The 15,274-nt window shown below is 37.4% G+C and overlaps 2 long non-coding RNA genes across 5 annotated transcripts in view; one reads left to right on the forward strand and one right to left on the reverse strand.

Annotated features, from left to right (window-relative positions):
- Positions 1-15,274, forward strand: part of LOC128774254 (uncharacterized) — a 179,508-nt gene that overhangs the window by 142,154 nt on the left and 22,080 nt on the right. The gene's annotated exons all lie outside the window — the stretch shown is intronic.
- LOC109247256 (uncharacterized) lies at positions 5,218-13,480 on the reverse strand. The gene is made up of 3 exons (XR_002071663.2): positions 13,283-13,480; positions 11,492-11,726; positions 5,218-5,565 (listed from the first exon to the last, which is right to left on the reverse strand). It is a non-coding gene; the product is annotated as an uncharacterized LOC109247256 (long non-coding RNA).

Here is a 15,274-nt window from a genome sequence, read left to right on the forward strand (position 1 = left end):
AATTATCAATATAACTGGTTTCCTTTCTGCCTGCACAATGCTTCTCCTACTGCTACTATGCACCTGAGTTCATACTGCTGTCTGCAACTCGACTCCATTACCATAGGGGTCTTTATAGCCTCTTCTTGTATCTAATCTGTAATCTCTCACACCCACATTGAGATACACAGCTCCCACCACCTATCATCCATTCATTGAATCATTCATTCGCAATATAGGTATATAGCAGTATCAAAACTTTTAACATGTGCTCCTTTGGGAAACAATTTCGTCAAGTAGAACACAGTGTTTATGTAGTTTCTTTTGCTTTTAGTCTTTCAGACTCCACTGGTTGCTCAAGTAACTTAAATCAGGGCTTTTCCCTATATCCTTTCTGTGAGATTATCTAATGCATTTGTAATACTGTTACATTATTTTCTCATGGTCTGCATTCCATCCTGGAATTACCCTAAACTTGTGTGTGTGTTTGTGTGTGTGTGTGTGTGTGTGTATGTGTGTGTGTGTGTGTGTGTGTGTTGATTTCATACACTAAATTTCACTCGTTGTGCTGGAAAGTTCCATTAGTTTTAAAAATTCCATTATTGATAACCATTAGTGTGTCAGTAGAATAGATTGTGTGCTAAGAGTGAGAGGTAAGTAGATTAGAGATAGGATTTGAGATGTGAAGGTGGTTTTCACAGTTTGGAATAGTCCCTATTTGGATAAGGAAGGGGATTAACAAAGGAAGCTCAAAAAACACACACCTGCTGAGTTGCTTCAGGGCTTATGTAAATCTGTAATCATAATGAGTATAATTACAGAGAGGGTGTGGTTTCCCATCCATGACTAGGAGAAAGAAAGAAGGTCAGATGGCTCAACAGCACTGCCAAGGAGGGGTCAGCAGTAGAAGGTAAGGAGAGTAAATATATGTAGAGAAGTGGGGAGAAGGTCACTAAGATGATTAACCATGAGATCAGTCCAGGATGGCCTGGGAGGGAATAGCCAGTCTATTATATTCTAATAGACTAAGATGAGCTCAAGTGATTGGAGGTCAGAGATGAGATTAAGAGCAGGTCTGGCTGAGTGGTAGAGTTGAAGGTGTAAGAAACTGGTTGGATAAAGGCTAATTTCAGGAATCAGGTATCAAGAAGGAAAAAATCATACGCTTACATAATTCCGAGAAAAATAGAACATCCTAGCCTTTGTAACAATTGCATTTGGAGAACACAGACTTGATTTATCATTCATTTTATTCTCATTGCAACTAAATTGTTAAGCCGAAAAGCTGTAAATCAACATCCCGAGTAGATTCGTTAGTGGCTGTGCAATTAATTAAAGCTAACTCAAATTATAAAAATTATCAGAGGTTAAAACTCATATTTAAACCCAGGCACTTAATTGAGGCATAGCTTATGGTCATGTATAAATCCTTCTGGGCTTTAATTTTTTTTTTTTTAATGTTTATTCATTTTTTTGAGAGACAGACTGAGAGTACGATCAGGGAGGGGCAGAGAGGGAAGGAGACACAGAGTCTGAAGCAGGCTCCAGGCTCTGAGCTGTCAGCACAGAGCCTGATGCGGGGCTCGAACTCGTGAACTGTGAGGTCATGACCTGAGCCGAAGTTGGCTGCTTAACTGACTGAGCCACCCAGGCGCCCCTAAATCCTTCTGGGCTTTAAATTTAGACAGACCCATCAGTATACCAGTCTCATTGACATGCTTATATGTTTCAAATCTCAAGTCTCACAGGGTATTCCCTCTGATTCCTTGAATTATCCTGAGGAGTGTTAAGAAGGTTACAAAGAAAACATACTGGGGGCGCCTGGGTGGCTCAGTCGGTTAAGCGTCCGACTTGGGCTCAGGTCATGATCTCGCAGTCCGTGAGTTCGAGCCCCGCATCAGGCTCTGTGCTGACCTCTCAGAGCCTGGAGCCTGTTTTGGATTCTGTGTCTCCCTCTCTCTCTGACCCTCCCCCATTCATGCTCTGTCTCTCTCTGTCTCAAAAATAAATAAACATTAAAAAAAAATTAAAAAAAAACAAAGAAACATACTAAATATGAGCAAAAGGAAATAAGTTAGCTAGATATTTTCTAAACTTAAGATAATTGGATTATTACTTCTTGAAGGTAAAAACATATATGCATAACTTCTTCCTAGAATCTCAAATTGAAATACAAAAGAAGCCACTGAAAACAAACCTCTTCCAAAACTCTGATTTATCAAATGTCCTACTGGGCTCCTTAAAAAATGTGTAAAATCACTATTTGTGGTTATAGTTGCAGTTATGTCTTAATATACATGAAATACTATTTATTTATTCCTATTAATTTAAGCACGTTGAATCAGTTACTCTTCTTTTTAAGAGAATACCTTCTTTGGCTTAAAATTATACTCTGCTGACATTTATTTTTGGATGATGATAATAAAAATGAGTCAGTAATAATTAAAAATAATGGTTATTTGGTTATATGTAAAACCGAGAGACTGTAGACATTAATACATTCCAGTAGACGTTACATTTTAAATAGCATTTTTATAGGGTTTGCTTGCCCTGTAAAGATTTTTGTTCATTGTAATTCTTATCTTTGAAATCATCAAGGAGATATGAAATCTTAACAATGCCCTCATGATGCAATCTGAAGCTATTGGCAAAGCTATCTTCAAATACAGTTTCATAGAGTCAAAGCTTTTCCACTTAGATGATGGTTTCATAAACCACACCCAGTCTAAATATGGACTTTGCTTACTGGTCCTGTGTTTTCAGATTCTAGATTAATTTGTAAGTATAGTGATCATGCTTACTGACAGGATTACAAGTTATCATAAAGTGTTTACCATCTGAAACCCATTAGTTGTGTTTCATGCAAGTGTGTTGCAATGGCAATGGTATTAGAGCCCAAATAATTAATTTGTGTTGCTGGTTTTAAGAGAGGAAGATTCTGTTTCTACTATTTTTCACAGTTTAAACAAGAATGGATGATTTTCTGTTATGATGTATGTTACTGAACTCAAGGCATTTGGTTCTAGACTAGCATTTTCACGGGAGGGAAAACATGTTGACGTAGAACTTGGAACAGCTACAATGAGTAGCACAAGAGACAAGTTAAAAGGCCATGCAATAATGTCACCTGTCAGGGGAGGCTCTTTCCTGATGTTTTAGTTAAGCTCTTTAACTTCCATTATTAGTTGAAAATTCTGCAGAACTTTCCCCTAATTTTATTTTATTTTTTTATTTCAGTTTTTATTTAAATTCTAGTTAGTTAGCACATATGGTAAAATTGGTTTCAGGTGTAGAATTTAGTGATTCATCACTTACATATAACACCCAGGACTCATCAGAACAAGTTTCCCTAATTTTAAAATGAAGGATTGTCTTGTAAGATACACTTGGTTTAAAAGACATATAATTTAAGCAAATTTGAACAGCAAGTTCCATAAAAGAATCTCAGGCTTAGAGAGTGGGATTCAAGGTTGCAGCCATCAACAAAACAGGTGTTTAGGCATATAGCCAACGTTGTTTATAGATCTGTTATTAGACTTGGGGACTTAGAAAGTCATTTGAATGACTGAAGAAAGCTGTAAACAGATTGTTTAAACCTTGAAAACTATAGATGTGGGAGAAACCAGTGGATTCAGGCTACAACTTTAGTGGACCATTGATGTTTTTCAAGTCTGAGGATTCAATTTAGTGGCTTAGTTTTGTGTAGCTAAGAAACGTTGGTCCAAAAAATGAGAGCAATGATAAAATAACCGTTCAGTTAATGATTGCCATTTATTGTGTATATAGAATACTCTAAAATAGAAAAATCATATTGTTTCCATCAGGAATTAAAACTCATTTCTTACTGGCATTCTCAACAGTTAGCTCTCAACTTTCTGGAATGAAAATTTCTTGAAACTAAATTTCATGAGTTTTCTTAGTGCTCAGCTCTAGGATAGTCATGCAGATCAGAAGAAAACAGGATTTAGTTCAAAATATGGGCTCAATGGGTTTGAAAATGGAAGGCAAAGAAGGGTACTAGGCAATGAGTTATAAGCCAGAGACTCTGTTTTATTTAAATTAGGTTCCCTAGAATATTTTTGAGCCCAGACTAGCACCTCACCAGTCTTCAAACCCATTTAGCCCTTTGATGAAATCTATGTGTACACCTGTCATACAATGAAAGTGACTGCTCAGAAAACTCTCCTTTTTCCCTCACTTTTAAAACAAGAAAATTGAAACCTATCACGCATATGTCATAAGATTGACATGGGAAACAAAAAAATGCAAAATCTCAAATATTTCTGCACCTGCTTTGTGTAATGCAATTTGCCAAATATTCTGGGATGTTCAAAGCTGGACAAAGCACAGGTATTTTTCTCAAAAAGCCTTAGAGATTGGATGCGCAAGAGAAATGGATATATGAATAAATATAACTTAAGGTAGAAAATGATATGTGCTACAAAAGGTAGAAGTAAATTAGTATCATATTTCTCAGATAAAAATGTTATCCTTTTATAGAGTGTGAACAGAGTTTTCATATGTGAAGTTTTCTATGACCTTCAAATAACTATTATCTGGATATAAGGTGATTCAGAAGAAAATATACTGGGGAGCAAGTAATGAGAGCAACTGCTTTGTTTAACTGGACAGATCATGATTCAAGTATCCCTTCTCAATTTTACTAGCTGTGTAAACTCACATCAATTATTTTCCCTTCTCATTGGCAAAATGGAAATATAATAGCATCTTTAATTACATTTGTTTTGAAGAAAAGGAGAAAATGCATATAAAGTTCCTGGTACAACTACTACTTATTATTATTATTATTATTATTTTCATTTCTTTAATTATACGGCTTTGCAAGTGTTATAGTTTCATCAATGTTTGAGTACTTACCTTGATGAAATATAGAATAACTAGTGTTGTTTTTCTTTTTATCTCAATTGGTGTACCCCTATCTAATGTGGAAGTTAGAGCAGTAAGTTTGATATTGTTGTCAAAGTATGTGACATTTCAACTCCAACAAGGATGATTGATGATAACTAATACATATGAGTAGCACTGTATATCACAGTGTATTTTACATGTATTGTCTGAATTAATCTTTATAATAACTAACAGGTAAATACCAATGTATCCCCATTTTACAGATGAGGATAAGAAAGTGAGTTCATGCTTCTGGATCCACTGAATGAATAATAGTTTTAAGAACAAGAAGTATAAAATTTACCTTGTCTTATGACACAGAAAGAAATTGTTAGGAAGATACAGAATTAGTAGGTATCATGCAGATTTATTACTCCCACCATTCTAAAGAGTATTACATCAGATATGTGCTGTTATTTCTATACACAAAACACTGTTTCTAGAACTGTTCCTAGCAGTAGAGAGGACGCAACAATTAAGTTTGCCTCAATCCAGTTATGAAGTCATGTATTTACATGAGTTACTATACATAATCCATAATAGAGATATAGGCAAAGTACTAAGTGACAGAAAGTAAGGGAAATCTGAATTCTACTCAGTGCTCATCATGGAGGTCTGAATGAAGAAGGATCATATTTAAGCCGGGCCTTGGATAACTGGAACTTTGTGAAGAAGATCCTATACAGAGGGAATAAAAGAAACAAAAGTATGAAATATTAATGAAATGGTTACTATACGGCTATACTTGCAAATAGGAAAGATGGTGGAGACTTTTGGAGACCTTGCTAAATCTGAGACTGTTCTACAGGCAATTGTGATACAAGAAAAGGACATTTCTGCCTCTTGATGACTGTGACACCCTAAATATAAGTTTTCTTTATATTACATAGTGGTGACTCTGGTGGAGTTATGAATGACAGGAGAAGAAAAGATTGTGAGAAGCATTTCAGGCACTATTTCACAAATTAACATGAGAGGTGATGAGCTACTGGTCTGGGAAAACGGCTAGGGAATTAAAAAGATGTGATGGAGTCAACAGAACTCGATAGAACCAAATTTAGGGAGGGATGGAGCATTCGATTCTACAGTGACACTGGCAATTTTAAAACCATATAGTTTGGAGGAAAATGGTGAAATAAGGAATGTATGATGAGGTATGAGTTGGATAAAATTGGGTGAGGATAATAATGATGACAGGGTAATATTTATTCCATTAAAAATATGTGTCTGTAAATTATTATATAAAGCATTAAAAATTTTTACAAATAAAGTATTATGTAAAGCATACTTATGCATTTTTACCTGTATAAATCAGGAAAGATAAATGCAAGAAATTGTAAAATAAGGTAGATGGTCTTGAATAAGATAGGAATTATTCTAAGATCAAGAAAGAGTGATCAGCGTTAGTGGGCATATAAAACCAGATAAAAAATTGTCTAGCACCATACTGATAAGCAATAAATTAGCTAGAAGTTGTAACTGGACCCTGCTTACTGAGAAATAATATTCTTAATTATGAGATGCGAGGCATAGTAAAATAAATGGTAAACTGGTGTGAGACATTTAATAACAAGGACTTGATGAAAATAGAAGGCAAAAAAGGGTACTAGGCAATGAGTTTTAAGCCAAAGACTCTGTTTCATTTAAATTAGGCTCCCTAGAATATTTTTGAGTTGAGGCTAGTGACTCACCTGCTAATGGAATGACTTGGAATATAAGGATTCAAGGTGGAGTAAAATAAAAGCAGCTCCTGACTCTTATTTTCCAACTATTGTTAAGAATATGGCTGGCTGCATATGAGGCAACTACTAGAAAATAACCAGTCCAGAATTAATTAATCATGAATAATGTAAATAATATGCTAATGACAGGTGCCTGGCGCAGGTTTTTTTTGTGCATTAAAGTCATCATCTTATGTAGTCATTACAAAAATCTTAGAAGGTAAGTATAGATCAATGTACTAATGGAACAGCCATGCAATTACACTCATCACATCCTCAGCCAATACAGGAGAACATAAAATTCAGAAAATAAAAATGTGAAAATGAAAGTCTGAGACTTTACAATTCTTGACGTAGAGCTTATATATGGAGTCATAATGTTAACCACAGAGATAACAGTGAGAAGAAAATAGGCCTGGAGGCAGAGCTTTGAGACATCTTTAATTTTTCTGAAGCTTTTGGGAAACATTGCAGACAACAATTAGATTTTTACCCTTAAATGTAAGTGGTCTGTGGGGATGACAAGTTCAGAGTTGTTCATCCACCATTGACAAAAAATTTGAATTATATAAACATTAACTTTATCGTTCTGCAGTTCTTTTCTTTAATTTTTTTTTTTTTTTTTTTTTGAGAGAGAAAGAGAACAAGTGAGGGAGGGGAGACAGAGAACACAAAGCAGGTTCCACTAGGTCAGTGCAGAGCCTGACATGGGGCTCGAACTGACAAACCATGAGATCATGACCTGAGCCAAAATCAAGAGTCACTTAACTGACTGAACCACCCTCACACCCCTCATTCTGAAGTTCTTGATGAGATGTTATGACCATGCCAACTTCAGCAACTTTCTTGACAACTTCATGCATGACATCAAGTTTGGTTAGATAATGTGGTCATCTGAAGGGGAAGCAAGAGACTAAGAAAGCTGCAGATATGTAGTAATAATAATGTAATAATATGTTTCAAATGTTACAAAGCGGCCAAAAAGACTGAGAATTGAGATGAGATTTTTTTGGACCTCAAAGAGTAACTTCTACAGAGCAGTGGCAGATGAAGCCAATGAACAATGGATGGAAGACGGAATGACCTAGAGAATCATCAGGAACTACAGACAATGTGTGCCTACCAGTGGCTTTTTATAAACTTTTTTATAAAACTTCTTAAGAGGACTGAATCTTATCTATCCTTAAATAGGAAGAACAGAGACATTGCTCACAGATCTAGAGTTCCTAAGATCAAGACAGGAAAAAAAAAAAAAAAAAAAGACCAGGGAACTGTAACTCTCTCATCCGCATCTAATGCTTTGGCAAATGTGTCTGACATCTGGCTCAATGTAAGAGTTGGCATCATTCTCTTTGACTAGGAGGAAAAGTTGAAGAAATGATTACTAAGGAGTCCTCCATCGCTTTGCATACTCAAAATATCTTCTCTACCATCATTTACCACTCTAAAAGGGAATGCTTATCTATTTACTTAACATTTGTGTCTTCTTCACGGGTGCTGCTAAAGGAAAAGGAAGTTAAAGACAACAGAAACACAAAATGTTAACACTCCACAAAATAGAAGAATATTTAGAAGGGCTAGGAAGAGTTTTCTAAGTTCAGGAAAGGTTACAATATTCTACAGTTGTACCACAGCTAGGCAAGCATTAACATCCCCACTGTTACCATATAATTAAATACAAGATGACTAGGGGACAGTCTGAGGTGAGCAGGCATATATTCCACTTGGCTGACTTTCCAGCTGAGCAAATGTTTCTCTTGGATTGAACACAGACCTTCATTTATTTTCATTGTGAATCATTTTCCTGGAAGTCACTGTTGCATAAATGGTGCTTCCCTGACTCCTGATTAACTGAGACAACCAGAATCAGTAAGCGTGCAAAGAGCTCAACAGTCAAGTTTCTTTTCCAAGATATTTCTTTATCAATTTTCTCATTCTGGACTGTGAAATGGTCTTTCTGTGAGGATCTCCAGGCAGTAGTCATGGAATTAATCCTGATAATGCTTGAGGACTGTGTTCATTGCTCACATAACTATACTCTAGACCTCCCTAGAATGTGGTGGGAAGCCGTCATCCACCCTGAGATCTGACAGCTTGTGTTTTCCCTCCACTCTTCCCACCCAATGGCAGAACCTGGACAGATGCCAAAGAACTTCTAGAGATATGTAGAAAACAATTTAAAAACAGCTACAAAAACTTGGGGACCAGATGGAGATATTTGTATGACCAAAAAAAAAAAGTATTTTATTATGAAAGTTTCAATTAAAATACCATTTCCTGTAAAAAATATGGGGGGAAAACAAAACAAAAAATCTAAAATGTTGACTGCTCACCTCTGAGGTATATTATTCAGGGCAACTGCTATTTTTCCCTTTTTGTAAGCATTGGTAATATCTAGAATTTCCAGAGCTATCAAGAATTTGACTATATTTTTTTTAAAGCATCTTAAAAACCAACTTTACATAGGAAGTTATAAACATAAGCAGATTAACATAATCACGGATTATCACTGGATGATCATTTGGATCATGGAATATTGGGTCTGAAAGAAGCAATCTTATTATGGCACAGATGAGAAAAAAATGAGTGAAGGGAAAATGACTTGTCCTTTGACAAATATTCACATTACTCAAGGTAAGTGTGTACCTCTTACCTTAAAGATGAACCTCGTCTTAGAAATATCTCTATTCTGACTGAGTTCAAGCCTGAGTTACACTGTGAGAGCCAAATACTGACCTAGAATCAGTCCATGACCTAAGAATCACTTAAATATTTCCCAGTGTCTGACACATAATTGGTGGCCCATGCCTATCATACAGTCGGTGCTGGATAGATGAATGAATGATAATAAAAGTTGTTCAAAGATGGGCTCATTATAGTATGGTATGATATAGTATGGTATAGTATAGTACATTATATTATAGTAAACTGGTGAGGAGGGACATCAGTTTGGAAACTGAGGACCATGTGCTTTCTTTTCTCTGCTGCCTGGGATAAATTATGTTAGCTCAAAATGGTAAAAATTAAAAAAAAAAAACAATAACAAATAAAGGAAAAATAATCACCAGTCGTAAATAAAAGAGACTGCTACCCAGTTAGTAATTATGTCAAACAAATAAAGCTGTCCAGTTGTGCTCTAGCTTCATTTGACCTATTTAGAAAAAAAAATTAAAGAAGAAAAAAGAAGCAGAATGAAGGAATATATTATCCTAACAGAGACAGTTCTAGCTCTGAATCTACATCTAATTCTGTTTTTTACCAAGTATCCAACATAAATTCTCTCTCTCAGCATACTGGAGGGTGAAAACACATGCTAATACCAATAAATTGGATATGTTTGGGAAATTTATGTGTGCATTATATAAAAAAATATTTTCATATAGCCCCAGATGGAGGAGTCAACAGAGCATGAGCCTTGGTTGCCAGGATAACAATGTATACATTACACTGGGAGATGAAATTTGTGTGTAAGACAATTCAATGGCTGATTACAAGAGCGACACATTCTGGGATGATGTGCCTTTAAATTCAGCAGTAAACATGAATATGGGACTCCTGCTGTTTGCCAGCACACGTTTCCACATGTCCGGCTTATTCCCAAGCACAGCTTCCTAGAGCATTCAAGGTGTGTTTTATTTACTGATTATCCATCAGCTATAAAAGAATAAAATCCCCACAAGGTATTTATAGAGTATAGTTTTAAGCACCCTGTGGTCTGTGTGGCATGAATGATGATGGCAGGAGCAAAGTGGAAAAATTGTTAAGAACCAGCAGGCTACGTAAAGGTGCTAAATACATGCTAGGTTCTAGCTATGTAACCTTGGCAATTGATTGATTGATTGATTGATTTCACAGCAGTTACATAAGTTTTTTAAACTGTACAGTAGACATGATAATACTATTTATTTCATAAACATCTGTGAGGATTTAGTAAGATATGTACACAAAGAAATCACTATAACATCTAGCAAACGGTCAAGTGTGCAATAATTGTTATTTTCAATCCTTTTCTAAGAACTGACATTTTAAGATCTGAGATGTGTCTTAAACTGGGTCTGCATTTTCAAAATGTGATATGAAGTGTTCCCTTGATAGTGAATGTCACTGGCATTTAAAATAGGAGAGACGGGGCAGATCATTTGTGATGAAACTGATTGTCCAGAAGGCTGAGTGGGACTCATGACATAAATCGTGAGCATGCACAGTCTATAGGAGCAGCATGGCCAAAAGTCAGTTGAAAGAGAGTCTGAGACTTTTCAGAAACATTTCTGAAGAAAAGATCCCGAGGAGAGGATTTGGGCCCAGTTTTAAAACCATTGGGTCAGAAAATGCTTTTTTTGTTTGTTTTTCTTCCCTGAATGTAGCTCAGGTCTTTCATTTAACGTTGTCCTTGGCCCAGCCCCCACCCATTCAATCACATTGATCCCCTCGGTAAAATGAATACTAGACGTCAAAAGGGAAGGGGCCACATTATATAAAACTCTGCAAAATTCCTAAACACAAACCGCACTGCTTATGCACCTCCTCTCTGTAAATAGAGCCATTATAAAAGGGAGAGAGACATAGTCCTTTTGCCACTGATTCTGTGCGTCCCTGGTATCTGAAAGGCATCCACATATTAGTAGTCTGGCCACTCCCCTAGGAAGTGATGGGAGACCATGGTACCTGCGGGGCAGAGGTGGATGGGAATGGGAGAGGCAATAGCAATGCCCAGTAGGAATGCAGAGAGTACCAGGCACAGAGTGAGCCTTCGATAAACATTTGTTTAATGGCTTCATGTTCCCTGTACTGGGTTGAATTGTGTCACCCCAAAAGATACGTTTAAGTCCTAAGCCGTGGTAACCGTGAATGTTAAAGTGAGGTCATACTGGGGTTGGGTGTACCTTAATCCAATGAGATGTCTTTATTAGAAGGAGGAGATCTATACGCAAACATCCATGAAAGAAGAATGACGCATGACTATAGAGGCAGAGACTGGAGCGATGCATCTACAAGCCAGGGGCTGCCAAGGATTGACAGCATCCACCCGAAGGTAGGCGTAGCTGGCATGGAAGGATTCTCTGTAGAGCCTTTGGAGAGAGCCGAGGGCTGCCAACACCTTCGTTTCAGACTTCAAGCCTACAGTGCAGAAGAGAATACATTTCTGTTTTTTCAAAGCACTTGGTTTGCAGTACTTTGTTGCAGCCACCCCAGGAAATTAACGCAATCCCCAAAGGAAAGGTATCGTCCAAATACCTAGCGAAGTCTATGGGGCTTAGTGAGGAGTTCAGACACCTACTAGGTGGATCTATAGTGCCTGGTAAAATGGCAATAAGAGAGCAGTGCTTAGCAGAATCTATAAAGTCTCTCTGCTATTGCTGGGTGAGGGTTGGTCACACTGTTTAAAATGCACTTGCAAAGTTAACCTTCGAGGGGCTGCCAGTAGATTTTGAATAAAAAGGGCAACAGAGGGGACATTGTAGGGAGCTAGAGTTGATGAGTAGGTAAAGACAAAATCCATCTCCCCACGGCCTCAGTCTCAGCTCCAAGATGGGGAGGGCCTGGGGAAAAGTAGGCCACAACAATATGGAACAGTTTCTACCTGATTATATGAAGAACTACATCCGGCTGTCTTTTACTGCATTTGGATCTCTTCGAGTTGTAAATGTTTTAGGGTCACTTATTACCCAGAAATGTGCTTTTTGCTAGAATGATTATCCCAACCGTTGCATTTAAAAGGCTCTTGATCACTGAACACAGTGAAAAGTAATTCGGAAATGCTGACTCTAGAGAAATGTTTTGATAACAGAAGCTGCCGAGTTGAGCCAGAATGAAAGCATTTCTTAACCTCAAATTGAAAATATTTAAAAAAGCATGGTGAAAAACAGTAATAACAAGCCTTAAAAAGCCGATGATAAACCTACACCAGAAGTAACGATTAAATGAATTTTGACTAAACAAGGTCCATAAAGCACCTATCACAAGGCCCGGGTCCATTATAGGTAATAGAATGGTTGATAGGCATAGGAGTATGACAAATGTTAATGGTGAATTGCAGGTATATTTTTTTCTTCTTAAAATTGTCTTTCTATGATTGAGTGATTTGTAGTAGATACTTAGTCAGCTAAGGCCGAAAGCATTACAAAGATGTCAAGATAGCCTTGGTAGGTGGTTAGAAAGGTTCCATAGGAAGGGGTTGAAATGCAAACAGCTACTGTACCCACTCTATACATTCCAGTGCTTTTCTTGGGGGAGGGGCAGATATACTGGTCGGAAGAGAGCTGTGGGCTCAACAATAACAACAAGTTTTAGAGTATATTAAAGCTAACATTAGAATTTCATTGCTTCCATGAACCAGGGCCAGCTCTCTGTATGTTACTAATGTTGATTTAACCAAATGTATGCACTAGAAACCCACTGGCATACAGAAGTTAGTAATGTGGGGCTGTAAATTAGAGCTGTATACTGTAGTTATGGAGGTCTGCCTTTGGTCAGTACATGTGCGGTTTTTCAGGTCAGATGGTAGAGCAGGCATTTACTTGGTGTCATGGAGTCCTTCAGACGATGAACATTAGGGTCCTCAGAGGTTTACAGAGCACGTGGCAAGGGGAGACTCTAAGTATCTAACGTGTAGAGAGACAAACAGGCACACGTTCAGTTTTGAAAAGATTCAGAAGAAGGTAGTATCTACTTACCTAAATGTCCAGAAAAGTGTTTCTTTCTGTCCCTAGAGAAGATTGAGAAGCACGAAGGATCCCAATTCTGTTGCTGTAACAGAATGCCGTAGACTGAATGGCTTCAACACCAACTTGTTTTCTCACAGATCTGAAGGCTGGCAGTCTGAGATCAAAGGGCTAGCCGAATCTAATTTAGTTCCCGGTGAGAGCACTCTTCCTGGGCTCATATATAAATGAGGAGAGAGAGAGAGAGAGAAGGCGGGAGAGAGAGAGACAGAGAGAGGCTGATTTTAAGAAATTAGCTCATGTAGTTATGGAGGCTAGCAAGCCCAAAATCTACTAGGCAGGCCTGCAGGTAGCCTGAAGATTCAGGGAAGAGCTCCTGGTGTAGCTAGGATCCTAAGGCAGTTTGGAGGCAGAATTCTCTCTTCCTTGGGGGAACTCAGTCTGTTTCCCCTTATGGCCTTTAACTGATTAGAAGAGGCCCACTCACTTAATGGAGAGTAATCTGCTTTACTCAGAATTGACTGATTTAAATGTTAATCTCATCTAAAATATCTTCACAGCAATATCCAGACTGGTGTTAGACCAAATATCTGGGTGCCATGGCTTAGCCAAGTTGACCCATAAAATAACCATTACATCCACGTATCCTTGAACCACATGAGGGTAGAGATTATGACTGCATTGTCCATTAGTCTATCTCTAAAAGACTCAGTATTTCTTGAAAGATTAGCTTCTTTTGAAGATTGAAGATATATTATCCACAATCCAGAATATTACATAATACAAATCAGCAGTATGGCAAGCTAAAACAAAGACAGGGCCTATTTAAAGGCAAGGGCTATTTGCAGCCTTTCTGTCCCATGTTACATGGAGATAATACTGTGTCTACAAATGAGTCATCCATCAATGAGGAAGGATAGTCAGAGAGTGCCCTCTATCTTTGATCGGAGCAAAGGCCAAGTTGCAAGTCTACTTAGATATTCTCCAAATTAAATAAAACTAGGTTAACAATTCATTTATGGTGCATGAAAAAAATCAGAGGCCTCGTCCCCTACAGGGTTTTTACTTTATCTCAGTGATCTTGACTCATACTGTTTCTCATGCTGCCAAATATACTGATCTGTAGGCATTGTATGACAGACTTTCAAGGTCATGGACACAGGTAGATATTTGGGCTGAGATTTAAACACTTCACATTTCTGCTTCATCATTGCGCTGTACACAAACAAAATGTTTTCTTAGAAAACAAGTTGGAAATTCATGTCAGCCTTTATTTAGATGTAATTCATAGTAAGCATTGCTAACACAGACACAATTTTTCTCTTTGACCTGATTTCTAACCTTGTTTTGTCCTGGGTTCCATGACCTTTCTATAAACGATGGTGGTGAATCATCTCTATCTGTTTTGAGAAAATAGGGTTCTGGTGTACTCTGTTTTCTGACACATGATTTGAGGTTAAGTGGAAATCGCTTTTTTTTTTTGTCTTTATAGCTCATTCCTACTCCTTCTGTATCATTTCAGGAGGTTTTCCACAATGTACTTCTTAATGCTGAGCTTTCCCTTTGTTTGGTGTCTTTCTCTGCAAAGTGCTAGAGACAGCGTGAGCTACTGTGCAGACAGGTAGGCTTACACACCATCAAAGAAAACCTGTTTCCAGCTTTGGATCCTGTCTCCTTTCCTCTGTCTTTTTTCTTTTTGGCTACCACTAATCTTATTTTGTTGATTTTATATAAAAATACCCATATTGTTGTTTCTAAATACAAAAATCATATCCATCTAAAAAGAAACATATTACTCTGAAAAGTATAAAGTAAAATTCATTTCAAATCTCACTTTGCTGGATAATATTTGGATAACTATAATGAAGACAGGCAGATCTCTCTCTCTCTCTCTCTCTCTCTCTCTCTCTCTCATGTGGAAACGTGTGTGCACATCTGTGTATACACATGTGGTGTTGCATATCTTCATTGTGTCTCCCTAGATGCCTGCCCTCCCCTTCAATA

The sequence above is a fragment of the Panthera pardus genome, unplaced genomic scaffold (genome assembly GCF_024362965.1).
Source record: "Panthera pardus isolate Hobbes unplaced genomic scaffold, ASM2436296v1 HiC_scaffold_3, whole genome shotgun sequence".
Classification (NCBI taxonomy): domain Eukaryota; kingdom Metazoa; phylum Chordata; class Mammalia; order Carnivora; family Felidae; genus Panthera; species Panthera pardus.